At 60.3% G+C, this 12,779-nt stretch overlaps 1 protein-coding gene across 6 annotated transcripts in view; it reads left to right on the forward strand.

Annotated features, from left to right (window-relative positions):
* The first annotated feature begins 3,774 nt into the window (after positions 1–3,774).
* The window catches only part of JUP (junction plakoglobin), a 28,499-nt gene continuing 19,494 nt past the window's right edge, over positions 3,775–12,779 (forward strand). For 2 of the 6 annotated variants that reach the window (XM_062216401.1, XM_062216402.1), the window contains exon 1: positions 8,471–8,589. The gene's annotated coding sequence lies outside the window, so the exon portion shown is untranslated. Of the gene's footprint in view, positions 3,835–8,470; positions 8,675–12,779 lie in introns of those variants that run through there. The other 4 variants (XM_062216403.1, XM_062216404.1, XM_062216406.1 and 1 more) reach the window with 3 other exon arrangements.

Genomic DNA, 12,779 nt, shown 5'->3' on the forward strand with positions numbered 1-12,779 from the left:
GCTTGGACCTTTTCTCCCTAAAGCCATGGTGCTCAGAGAAGGGAGGGGTGGGGAATGAAAAGAAAAATGAAGGGGGCCAGCATTGTGGCGTAGTGGGTTGAGCCATAGTCTGCAGCTCCGGCATCCCATATGGGTGCTGGTTCGAGTCCCAGCTGCTCCACTTCCCATCCATCTCCCAGCTAATGCACCTGGTAAAGCAGTGGGAGATGGCCCAAATCCTTGGGCCCCTGCATGCATATGGGGAGACCTGGATGAAGCTCTTGGGTCCTGGTTCCAGCATGGCCCAGCCCTGGCTGTTGTGGTCATTTGGGGAGTGAACCAGCAAATACATAAATAAATAAATTTAAAAAGAAAAGAAAAAGGAGGAAAGGGTGCAGGCAGGAAGGGAGGGGGAGGGGAAGCAGACGACGAGCCCCTCTCAGCCTGGGTCCAGAGGCCTCTCCTGCCCCTCACTGTCAGCTGCGTGGCATTGAACCTGGGGACAGGGCTGCTGGGGTCACTTAGACCAGCAACTTCCTGAATCCTGGGAGTGATGGTCAGGGGAGGGAAGAAGGGCTCTGCTAAAATTCTGGTAAATTCCAGTTGGAGAAATTCCCCTTGTGGATTTAGAAGGGTTGAAGTCTCACCCTGGTGCGCCACTCTGGCAGAGCGGCGTCTCTCCTGGGGACACAGAGTGCCCCTCCACAGTGGAAGGCTGGGGCACCAGGGCCACCCACTCAACCCGACAGGAGGCCCTGCGGCCCCAGAGCCCAGGCCCCCAGATCTCTCCATTCTGGGGCTTTCTCTTGCAACTGTTCTCCAAGGTCAGCCCTGGCTGGTGGCCCCACTTCCATGGATGGGGAAACTGAGGCCAGAGAGTCTGGGTTCAACCCGCCGGGCTGTGGCTCACTCTAAGCCAGGCTGCTGCCACCCTGCCCCCAGTTCCCCTCACAACCAGGTCCCAGGATGACTTGGGGATTGGGTGGGATTGTGCTGGGGGCCACCGGAGCCAGTCGCAGCCGCAAACCCTGGCCTGACCTATGGATACGTCATCTCATAATCACCACCTGCCTGGGTCCTATCTGGCGCCAGGTACCTGGATAGCATCTCCCTGTCCCCCCCAAATAGCCCTCAGGATGGGAGACGCTCTGGTGCCCATTACTCAGGTGGAGGATCTGGGGTAAGGGGGAGGACATGCTTGTTTGTCCACCTTGCCCCACATGCAGTGCACTTGACCCCTGTACCCTGGAGATTGAGGAAGGCTGCACGCCAAGAAGCGGCACAGGGACCTCGGCCTTCTCCGTGCTGGTCCCCTTTCCCATCTCTCCTTTAGAAGGGAAGTGCAGCGTCATGTTTTTGGGGAGACCTGAAGGTGAGGTTTGCCCAGTCCTTGTAGGGGGTCTGCCTTTCTCCCTGGCCTGACACCTGATCGGGGGGGGGGAACAAGGTGTCACCAGGGGATCTCAGAGCCAAAAGGACCATCCATGAAATTTTTTTTTTTGACAGGCAGAATGGATAGTGAGAGAGAGAGACAGAGAGAAAGGTCTTCTTTTGCCATTGGTTCACCCTCCAATGGCCGCTGCGGCCGACACATCTTGCTGATCCGAAGCCAGGAGCCAGGTGCTTCTCCTGGTCTCCCATGTGGGTGCAGGGCCCAAGCACTTGGGCCATCCTCCACTGCCTTCCCGGGCCATAGCAGAGAGCTGGCCTGGAAGAGGGGCAACCGGGATAGAATCCGGCGCCCCAACCGGGCCTAGAACCTGGTGTGCCGGTGCCGCAAGGCGGAGGATTAGCCTATTAAGCCACAGCGCCGGCTGAAATTTTATTCTTAAGGTTGATTTTATGGGGACCGGTGCCGTGGCTCACCTGGTTGATTCTCTGCCTGAGGCACTGGCATCCCATATGGGCGCCGGGTTCTAGTCCCGGTTGCTCCTCTTCTAGTCCAGCTCTCTGCTGTGATGGAGGATGGCCCAGGTGCTTGGGCCCCTGAACCCGCATGGGAGACCAGGAAGAAGCACCTGGCTCCTGGCTTCGGATCAGCGTAGCTCCGGCTGTGGCGGCCATTTGGGGAGTGATCCAATGGAGGGAGGACCTTTCTCTCTGTCTCTCTTTCACTGTCTAACTCTATCTGTCAAATAATAATAATAACAAAAGATTGATTTTATGGGGCCAGTGTTGTGGCATAGAAGGTTAAGCCTCTGCCTACAGTGCCGGCATCCCTATGGGCGTCAGTCCCGGCTGCTCCACTTCCAATCCTGCTCTCTGCTGTGGCCTGGGAAAGCAGTAGAAGATGGCCCAAGTGCTTGGGACCCTGCACCTGCGTAGAAGACCTGGAAGAAGCTCCTGGGACCTGGCTTCGGATCAGTGCATCTCTGGCTGTTGCAGCCAACTGGGGAGTGAACCAGCAGATAGAAGACCTCTCTCTCTCTCTCTCTCTCTCTCTCTCTCCCTCTCCTTCTCTCTCTGTGTTACTCTGACTTTCAAATAAATAAATATATCTTAAGAAAAAAATCACCAACAAAAATTCAAAGAAATACAGTGTACATATACTATGAAAACTAGGTTGATTTTATTTATTCGAAAGGCAGAACGACAGAGATCGTCCATCCTCTGGCTCACTCCCCACATGGCTGCAGCAGCCATGGCTGGACCAGGCTGAAGCCAGGAGCCAGGAACTCCATCCTGGTGTCCAGCGTGAGTGGCAGGTCCCAAGTACCAGGCGCATCATCTGCGCTGTCCCAGGCACCTTAGTAGGAAGCTGTAGAGGAAGCGGAGCAGCCAAGGCTGGAACCGCCGCTTCTGTATGGGACGCTGGTGCTGCAGGTGGAGGTTTAACTGGCTGCGCCCAGTCCCTGGCCCCCACCTTGCTTTATGTTATCTCTAAGTGAAGTTTTGCACCCTGCCAGAAACAGAGGCGAGACTGAAAGCAAGAAATGTCCCATGACTTTAGCCTTTGACACGATTATTTTTGAAAACCCTATGTTATTTATTTATCTACACACACACTGATAGCCACAGAAGTGGACAGGGCCCTGGCCTTGGAGCCCCTTCCCCTGGCTTCACACGCTCTGAACTCAGCTGGCTTCTCCCCAGCTCCCTGACCAGCAGCCTGCTGGGGTCTCCCGCCCCTTCCCGGCCGCCCCTCCCCCTCGCCACTTCCAGGCTCTCTGTGGAGGCCATAAATTATCCATGAGCTGCAAGTTGGCTGCTGCCTCAACTGGAAGCTGAAGTGCTGATGAAATATTCAAGGATCTCAACTTGCAGATTCCCCGGGGGCCTGCCGGGGGCCTGAGGCCTCCACGTGCTGCTCCGGTTCCCACTGAGGAGGAGGGGCCCGGGCAGGGAGGGCAGCGTCTCTCTCCGAGGTTGGTTGCTGGGGCTCAGGGAGGCCTAGGGTGCTGACTGAGACCCTCGAGGGTCTCTGCCGCTACCTGCCCCGGCCCAGATTCACACCTCAGCTGACAGAGCCAGCAGCGAGCCCAGGTCCCATGTCCTCCCCGGCTTGCAGGGAAGTGGGCTGGTGGCAGAGACAGGAATTTGCCTGTGTCAGGGTGGAGGCGGTCCTCTCCATGCTCCAGCCTCGGTCTCCCCCAGCGTACCAGGAGAGGGGGGCTCTGCCTCCACGATTTCTTCTTGCTCCGCCCAAGGCTCCACAGGTGGGGGAGAATGGCTGTACGCGCGCGCACACACACACACACACAAGTGCACTCCCACACACGCGGAAGGCGTGGCCTCCGTGGGAAGGTTGCCTTGTCTGGGCTTGCGGAGGGAGGGGCAGACAGGCTGGCAGGGAGGGTGGGGCCCCAGCTGTGTCAGCCTCTGCGTGGAGTCGCCCAGGCCAGGAGCAGGAAGAGGGTGAGTCAGGTGGCCAGGTCTCTCCTGCCCTCAGCCTCCCAAAACCACTCAGGACAGGGGGCTGGTGCTGCTGGGAGCCTGGCCTGTGGGCCCCCCCCTCCCCCGCAGCCGAGTGGGGGCGGGGCAGCCTGGGGCCAGTGGTCTGGGCAGAGGCCCCGCCCCTCCCCCCACCTCTGCTGTCCCTCCTGGCCTGTACTATTTCTGGCTGCTCCTATCTCAGTTTTCTTGTCTCCCTGTTTTCCTTCTGACATTCCAGTCCTGCCCACACACACTGCTGTGCAGGGAAGTGTCGCCGGAGCCACCTCTGTAAATAGGAGCCTTCACTTGTTGGGCTCATGCTCACAGGACACACCCACAGGCTGTGGGCAGCCTCTGGCCTCAGGGCTCCTCCCCCCGACAAAGGGCAGGTGAAGAGCAGGCACCCCTCCATCCTGCTGTCTTTTTTTTTTTTTTTAATATTTATGTATTTTTTGAAAGGCAGAGAGAGAGAGACAGAGACAGAGAAAGATCTTCCATCTGCTGGTTCAGTCCCCAAATGGGCCAGGCTAAAGCCAGGAGACTGGAGCTCCATCCAGATCTCCCTCGTGGGTGCAGGGGCCCAAGCACGTGGGCCATCTTCTGCTGCCTTCTCAGGGGCATTAGTGGGGAGCTGGATGGGAAGTGGAGGAGCTGGGACTCCTCTGGGATGCCGGCTTCTCAAACAGCATCTACACCCTGCTCCAAGGTCTGGCACCACCATCTGATCCAAGCTCTTCTAAGGCCCTGCCTGGGCTCCCTGCAGTGTGCAGTTAGGGAGCCTGTGGCCCCTTCTGTACCCAGCGTCCTCTCCCTAGCCCTGAAAGGGTCACCTGAGCAAGCCCTGCCCTCAACGCCAGTGGGTGGGGCCGGGTGGAGAAGAGGAGGGCCCAAGCAAGTGTCCCCCCTGTGGGTGGAGCCCCCAACCCAGCAGTCCCTGGGAGAGCTCTCCCCATCCCCCAGCCTCCCAGCCCCCTCCCCACTTCTGGCTGTGCCATTAGCACAGGCCTGTAGATCCCTGATTTGCACACCCAGGCTGTGTCCTGTCCTCCCCCTACCCCGGCCCTAACTGTGTTTCTCCTTCCTGCCTCAGTGTGCACAGATGCACGTGGGAGGCTGTGGTTCCCAGGAGAAAAGACCCCCAGGCCCGGGAGCAGGGTCAGCGCTGGCCACGAAATTCCTGTTTCTGGCCACTGGTACTGGTACCTGGAGCATGGCCTGAGGGGGGCTCCGCCCCTTGGCCTTGGGTGGGGGGAGAGTCACAGCCCTCGGAGGCCATGAGGGAGCTTTTCAAAGAGCAAACGCCCAAGACACCTCTAGATTTATTTAAATATTTATGATTTTGAAAGAGACACAGAGATCTCTGGTCTCCTGTGGGTGGCGGCGGGGAGCCAACTACTGGAGCCATCCCTGCTGCCTCCCGGGAGGCATATTAGCAGGACCCCAGAATCGGACGTGCACCCGGGCACTGGAATATGGGATGCAGGTGTCCCAAGTGTTGTCTTTTTTTTTTTTTTTTAAGATCTATTTATTTGTTTGGAAAGCAGAGTTACAGAGAAGCAGAGGTTGGGGGGGGGGGGGGAGGGAGAGAGAGAGAGGTCTTCCATCCATCCACTGGTTCACTCCCCAAGTGGCTGCAACAGCCAGAGCTGAGCCCATCTGAAGCCAGGAGCCTGAAGCTTTTTCCTGATCTCCCATGCGGATGCAGGGGCCCAAGGACTTGGGCCATCTTCTACTGCTTTCCCAGGCTATAGCAGAGAGCTGGATTGGAAGCGGAGCGGCTGGGACTCGAACCATCGCTCTTATGGGATGCTGGCACTGCAGGTGGAGGCTTTACCCCCTATGCCGCAGCGCCGTCCCCTCCAATGTTGTCTTAATCTTTGCGCCAAACGCCCACCCCTGTTTTGCCCCGTGGGAGGCACTTCCAGTTGTCTGTGTTCTTTGTGTGTTGCTGTGAAGCTTGGCACCCAGCTGTCCACCTCGGTGCCCTGATGGAAGTGGCCATCTCGTAGGCTACTTGAGGCTCAAGAGGAGGGAAAGGGGGCAATGGGTGCATGCGGGGTGGGGGGAGCAGGGCCTTGGGAGAGAAAGGGGACAGATCTGTCGCGTGTGTATCAGAATCTGTACCCCTGAGTGTGGCTGAGCCTGGACATCGGGAGGAGCTCACGGCCCACACTGGGGCACAGGGGCCTCATTAGGGCAGCTGGAGATTTGTCAGAGAAATCCCTACCTCTAAAGGCTTGGTGGCGGGGCGGGGCGGGGCGGGGGGGGGTCCTGGAGGAGATGACCTCATGGCCTTTCCTTCAAGTTCAAGGCACAGTGGAGGCTGTGGCCATAGCACACCTTGTCCCTGTCCCTAGACACCTCCTCCTCCTGTGAGGGCAAACCTGCTCTACAGACAGCTGACTCCAGGGAACACCACTTACGGAGGAATCCGGTGTGCCTGGCAGGCACACCGTAGGTGCTTAATAAATGCGCACAAAATCCCCTCCTCTGAGGAGAGACATGGCTGGAATCTATCTTCTCTGCCGTGGGTGGTGCCTGAAGCCAGTCTCCGCCTTAGAGCCCAGCTTTGGGGCAGGCGTGTTGCAGCATGTTCCGCGCTCAGACACGCAGGGGGCATTCTTGGGAGACACACACACGTGCGCACGCACACACAGGGGCTCCTCCCTCCACCCCAACCCAGTCCCCCCCCCCCCCCGCCTTGCAGTCAGCCAGCCCTACCCTGCCCGTTTGCTGAAGTCAGGAGAATGAGGCGGGAGTGGAGCCAAGGCGTGGGGCTGGGAAGGCCTACGTGTGTCCATGTGCCCGTCAGGGTGGGGAGGGGAGCAAGAGCCAGCCTGGCCCTGGCAGCAGCCTAGGGTGGTGAGCGCTTTCCCTCCCTGGCTGTGGGCGGCCCCGTGCTGTGTGGCAGGCTGGTGCCTGTGGTCAGCTGGAGGAGGGGGTCAGGGACATGCAGCAGAAGGCAGTGGCCCTGGCATCTGGGGTGGCTGTTGGTTCAGGGATGTCGATGCGTCCTTGGCCCCATCACAGGGAGACTCCTGGATGGCGAGGCTTCAGCAAAGAGAATGTTCAGCCATCACTCCTTCCCTTGCTGGGGACGGTGGTCGAGGGGCCACTGGGGTACCTCCCCCCAGCCCGTCCTGTGTGCTGGCTTCGGCCGGCTGCGAAGCACGTTGGATGGGTGGACTCTCTATACGCGACCACTCCCCCAAGACACACAAGCTACTGACACTTGACATCAAGTCTCTGTGAGCGCTCCAAGGGTTGGCACCATTTTTATTTTCTTTGACACCAGGGTCTAAGCCAGTGCCCAGCATACAATTGGCGCTCAATACTTGCGCTGAACGAGTGGACATCTGTGAGACTCTTGGCACAGTGTACGTCATGAGCAGCACTCATTTCCTCGAGCACTGTAAGGTATACCCTTGTCACCTTACACTGCCCATGGGAAGTTCTTTCTGATATCCAACCCAGGCTCTCGGACCACAGAGGGCCCTGCTGCCCCACTCCTTGATGTCCCAACTCCTCTTCCTTTACGGCCGCTGCGTGATTCTGTCTACACCTGCCCAATACTCTGTCCTTGGACCAAATACCCGCCCTTCCATCACTCCCCAGAGTGTTTGCTTTGCCGTGTCCCTGGTCCTTCCCCGCTGCTTTGATGGTTTATGTCAGTACCCACTCCTCCAGGAGGAGGAAACCGCGGTTTGGTGGGACTTGAAATCAGAGAGAAATGGCTCCGGCCCGAGGCAAGTCGTTTCCTAGTGATTTCTCTGATCTTTAAAATGAGGATTGTTTGGTTGTCCTGGCAATTTTCCGGAACTGTCAGCGGCATTTAAAAAATCATATCATCGATTTAAATCCCGACACTTAGCCGTTGTCTAAGGGCCTTACTTCGTCCAGCTCTTGGCCCTCCCGTGAATGTGCCCATCTTACAGATGAGGAAGGTGAAAGGTGAAGCGACCTGCCACCAACAAATGGCAGAACTCAAACCCAGGCCTTCTAGTCCTAAATTTCAGGAACTCTCTATCTGCGGGGAAAAAAAATCCCAACCCAGCACAAAGCCTATGAAATGCTACACAACTATGTGATTACTACCTTGGCGCAAGGATGAATAAGCCCAAAGAAACATCATGCCTGACGCTAAGTGGGCTGGCCGGCGAAGGCGTCTGTCCTTTCCCACGGCGCCCCCTGACTCACCTGTTGGACAGGTAGGGGGAAGGGGAGAGTAATGAGTCTTACCTGCTCAAAGCTAGGGTGGGGCAAGACACACCCCATCCCTTCCATTGGTCCTTTCCTTAATCTTACTGACAGCCCCTCGTCCAATCAGGAGGGAGTAACTTTCTATCCGCCAATAGGTGCAGAGTTAATATGGTGCCTCAAGTGGGGGCCCATCCCTAGAGCCAACTGGCAGTCCCTTGGGCCAATGGCGATCGGATAAACAGAGGCGGCCGTGGAAGAGGACTGGGCGCGAGGCTCCGCCCCTCTCTGGGACAGTCAGGCGCCGCAACCAGTGAGCTCGCATCAGCGGGTGGGCGTCTCCCTAGGGGGTGGAGCTTCGAGGGGGCGAGAGGCGTGGCTTGGCTGTCAGGTCCCTTCGCCTTTTGTTCGGTTACTGAGTTGCTGCCTTGGCCAGAGTCCGGAGCAGCCGCCGCCCGAGCGCGCCGAGCTCAGTTTGCTGCCCGCGCCGGCTTCCACCCCGGCCCGACCCCAACCCACCCGGCCAGGCTCCACACGCAGGTGCGGACGATCGGGGCCAGGTATCGCTGGGGAGAGGAAAGGGGCAGCGAGCGGCCGAGAGACCAGTCCCAGCCGTTCCGGGCAGGTGAGGGCCGGTGCCAGGGAGCGCCACCCTGCACCGGCGGCAGGGGGCGCGCTGCGGTCCTGGGCACGGCGACTCAGGGGACGCGCGGTGGGGGCCGAGCGCACCTTGGGCCTCGATGAGCCCGAGACCCGAGAAGGGCGGGGAGGGGCCGGGGCAGGTGCCTCTGGGGTCGCGCCTCCCCCAGAGCCCAAGGAGCTAGCTCGACGCCGCGTCCCTGACTCGCCCTGGGCTGGCTGGGGAGACTTTGACCTGCTCCGCCCGCGTCCCAGGGCTCCCTCTGCTATTGGGAATTTACGGTTTAGTAAACTTGCTGCCACTGGTCTCTTTGGGGCCACCCTCACCCCACCCACGCGTCATCCTCGCCTTCCCTCACTCCCTCCCTATTCCCCCAGGCCTGGGTGGGGCCCTATTGTCTGCGCCCGGCTTGCCCAACTGTGGGGGCCACGCAGGCGTTTTCCCAGCGACGCGAGCCCCACCTGCCCAGCAGGTGAGCGCTCGGAGCCGCAGGCCCTGCCTGGCAGCTCGCGGAGCTCTGTCGGTGCAATACCTGCGGCGCCTCCCTCCGCTCCGGTTCGCGCTGGGCTGGGGCTCTGCCAGCGGAAGTGGGATGGGGTGGCCGTGGGGCTGGGGCAGAGCCCTGGTCAGTGCTCAGTGGGTGTCCGGCGCCTGTGGCTCGGACTGGGGCTTGCGGGTAGGGGTCTGTGCCTAGGTAAGAGCTTGGGGGTCACCTGGCCCGGCTCTCCGTCGCTGTGGCTCCCACAGTGTCGATGTGGGACCCGAGCTACCTTTCTCTACCTTCCTGTTGAAACACCACCCAAACAAACTTTCCTGGAGGAAGCGTTCGCGGCTGCTTTCTCTGGGGGTTTTCCTGGTTCCTTGGGGCAGGGCGCCCTCCCCCCGCCGGCCCAGTGCCTGCGCCCTGACCAGCCTCCCCCGCCCCCACCCCCATCCTGTTTGCTGGGCCCCTGGGGCCCGAGGTGGGGGCCGGGGTGGGGGGTGGGCTGAGAAGGGAAGCAGCTTCTTCCTTCTCTTCCTGCCTCCGGGGACCACCACACCCCCACGGATGAGGCCTGCGCCGGTGGCTCCCTCCCAAGCTCTGCCCCCTCCCCAGGAATGGGGGTGGGGCAGGACTGGGCCAAACTGCGGAAGGTGGGGGAGTGGTGATTCTGGTCTGTTTCCCCTCCTCGACCCAGTCCTGTGCGACTTCCCTGGCGGGAGCTGAGGCCACCCCGGGCTCGCTCTCGCTTTGATTTCCCCGTGACCAAGGTGCAGTTTTTGGAGCTTCTGCAGACCCCCGCCTCCCCACCCCCTTTCCCGGGAGAGTTTGGTGGGGAAGGGGGAGGCGGGAGCAAGGCTTTCTGGGGTGCTTTGCTTCAATGCTAGGCTCCCTCACACAGAGCTGCCTTGGGGCCCCACCCGACCTGCCCCCCAATTTCCCAAGCGCTCCTCCTGCCCGGCATGGGATCTCTACCAGGCTGTCTTCCCTGGTTTTTAAGAATTCCAAGTGTGGTCTCTTTTGGGGGATTTGGAGCCCAGCCTCCTGGGGGGAGGGGAGGCCAGACCCACCTCCCTGGTTGTGTCCAGGGCAGAATCTGGCTGTTCCTTGGGGTGAGGGAGCCTGAAGAGAGGACCGAAGCCCCGTTCTGCTGTGTGTGTGTGCCGGCGCACCTCTGGGAAGCCATGGAGTTGGGGCCCAAATCGCCTGTTTTCCCTCCTCTCTGCGCTAAGGTGGAGGAGGGGAAGGCATTGTAATTACGTTGGCTAAATGATTAGTTTAGCTAATCTGGTTTGTGGCTGTGATGAAAAGATAATAGCAAGGAAATATTGCTAGGAGGTGCCTGGTGAAAACTGGCTCCTGGCTGGGCAGGCTGGGGCGGGGTGGGGGGGAGGTAGGACCCGATTAGTCATTTCTGGCCCGACCAAGCCCCATCTTGGGTGACAGGAGCCGCCCCCCCCCCCCCCCCCCCGCACGGCTCCTCCCCATTCCCTGTGGGACCTCTGTTTGGGCTGCCAGGGCTGAGCTGAGAGAATGCAGCATGTAGGAGCCCAGTAGGTCAGGCGAGGGCTTGGCAGCCTGCCGCCTTTCCTGGACGCCCACGGGTGGGTCCCGTGGGCAGCAGTCGCCTTGGGGTGTGCTGGGTCTGGTGGCTGGTGGGCTTCTAGAAGGGCCGGGGGAGAGGCACTGGATTTCCATTGCAGCTCTGTCTCTCGAGCCCTGTGTTGCGCGGTCAAAGCCCTTCACCTCTTTGAGCCTCAGTATTCCATTGGCAAAATGGGAAGAATCTTCCCAGCTCCCCAGTAAGGGCTTGATGGGTGCTCACCTAAGATCAAGGGGAGACCGGGGAGGGGAGTCGCACACAGCCTCCGTGGCTGTCCCCACCTCATCTGTCCGGCCCTCCTCCCAAGCAGCTGTTGTCTCCTATCCACAGAGGAGATGGAAACAGGGCGGTTAAAGCACTTGCCCAAGGTCGTACAGTGAGACCCCTGCAAAGCCAGCGCTCACACTTGGGTCCTGGGGCTCCAAGCCCAGAGCTCACCCCGCAGCTCTGGAATGATTTTTTTCTGCTGTCCCCTTTGGAGAGCCTCTGCCTGACCAGTGAGAAGAGCATTCAGAAGGGCCCAGCAAGGTGTGTGTGGGTGGAGGCAGGTTTGTCTGGTGGGGTGACTCACGTCCTAGCCGCCCGCCCTCTGACAGCTCCCCAGTGACTTGGGTTTTAGTTCTTGGAGGAGGGGCATCTCCCCCAAGGCCAGGGGCAGGGGCAGGGAGAAGAGGGCAAGGGGCAAAGGGGGCTGGAGCTGGGTGGGAAGTAGGAGCTACCTGCTTTGCAGGTTCTGGGGCTGTGCCAAGAAAATGAGGGGGCTGCTCCCTGGGGAGTGGAGAGAGGAGAGCCGGGGTTCAGAGAGCCGCCTCATGTCCCCATCAGCCTGCTTTGGCGGGGTGCTGGCTGTCCGGTGTCGGAAGCCTGGGAGCCCCGAGGGGCTGGTGGGAGGCGGCTGGGCAGGGGTTCTTCCTGACACTGGGGGCGGCAGGGCCCCCTGTCAGCCTGAGCCCCTCTTGGCCCTGGGGCGAGGAGTTGGCGTCCCCTCGTCCTCCCAGGCTCGCCTGGGTCTGGCACTGCTGCCATCTGCGTATCTGACACCCGGCTCCGGAGGGGGCCTGGAGGTGGGTTCTGTAGCCCGGCCCCAGCAGCCTCTGCACCCCTCCAGGGCCCAGCGGACCCCAGGCGTGGGGACTACTGCTCCTGCAGAGAGGGCGGAGGGGACTGGAGGGGACTGGAGGGGACTGCGGGAAGAGGTTCCCGTGGGTCCTGGCTGACGAGAGAGAGAGAGAGAGAGAGAGAGAGAGAGAGAGAGAGAGAGAGGCGAGGGAGCCGAGACTGGTGCCACGTAGAAGGAATGGCAGCTTCCTGTCCCTTGAGGTGGGGGCCCAGGGTTGCATCTTCTCTGAGGAGGACCCTCCTGCCTGGAGCGGGGAGGGGAGAGGGCTCCCTTTGGGGTGGGCAGGAGGCATGGAGGGGAGAGGAGGGACACGATAGTGAGGGCATGGGCTGGCCCCCCTGAGCCGGCGGGGGCAGGTCCCTGGAATTTATTCCTGCAAGCAACAGCCTGAGGCCTCTGCTGGGACCGGGGTTGGATCTGGCCGGGGTTGGATCTGGCCGAGGTCTAGGGACCCGATTGCCCCATATTCCAGTGGTGGACGGGGTGGAGGGAGCAAGTGGCAGGGAGCGGAGCCGCGTTGGGGACAGGGGCTGGGTAGTCAGCAAGCTCCTTTGGGGGTGATTACAAAAAAGTTGGGGTGTTAGAAAAAGTTGACGAGGGAAAGAGAAAAATCCAGAATCCAGCCCCGTCGGCAGGCAGCCCCTGCGGAGGTCTCCTCCACTTTCTTATCTCCTTTTGTGCTTTGGCTTCCGTCTTGATGAGGTCATGCTCTGTCCACCAGAACACGTTTTAGCCAAACCTTTGTCCCAGTGCTGGCTTTCTCCAGTGTGTGCCGCTCAAGGAAGTGTAGCGAACAGGAACAGGAGAGGGTCAGGCCACGGTCCCTGCAGAATCACACCCTGGGGAGTGGACGGCAGCTGGGGCCAGAGCTCCTGCCCCGGCTCCA

This window comes from Lepus europaeus, chromosome 18 (genome assembly GCF_033115175.1).
Source record: "Lepus europaeus isolate LE1 chromosome 18, mLepTim1.pri, whole genome shotgun sequence".
Lineage (NCBI taxonomy): Eukaryota > Metazoa > Chordata > Mammalia > Lagomorpha > Leporidae > Lepus > Lepus europaeus.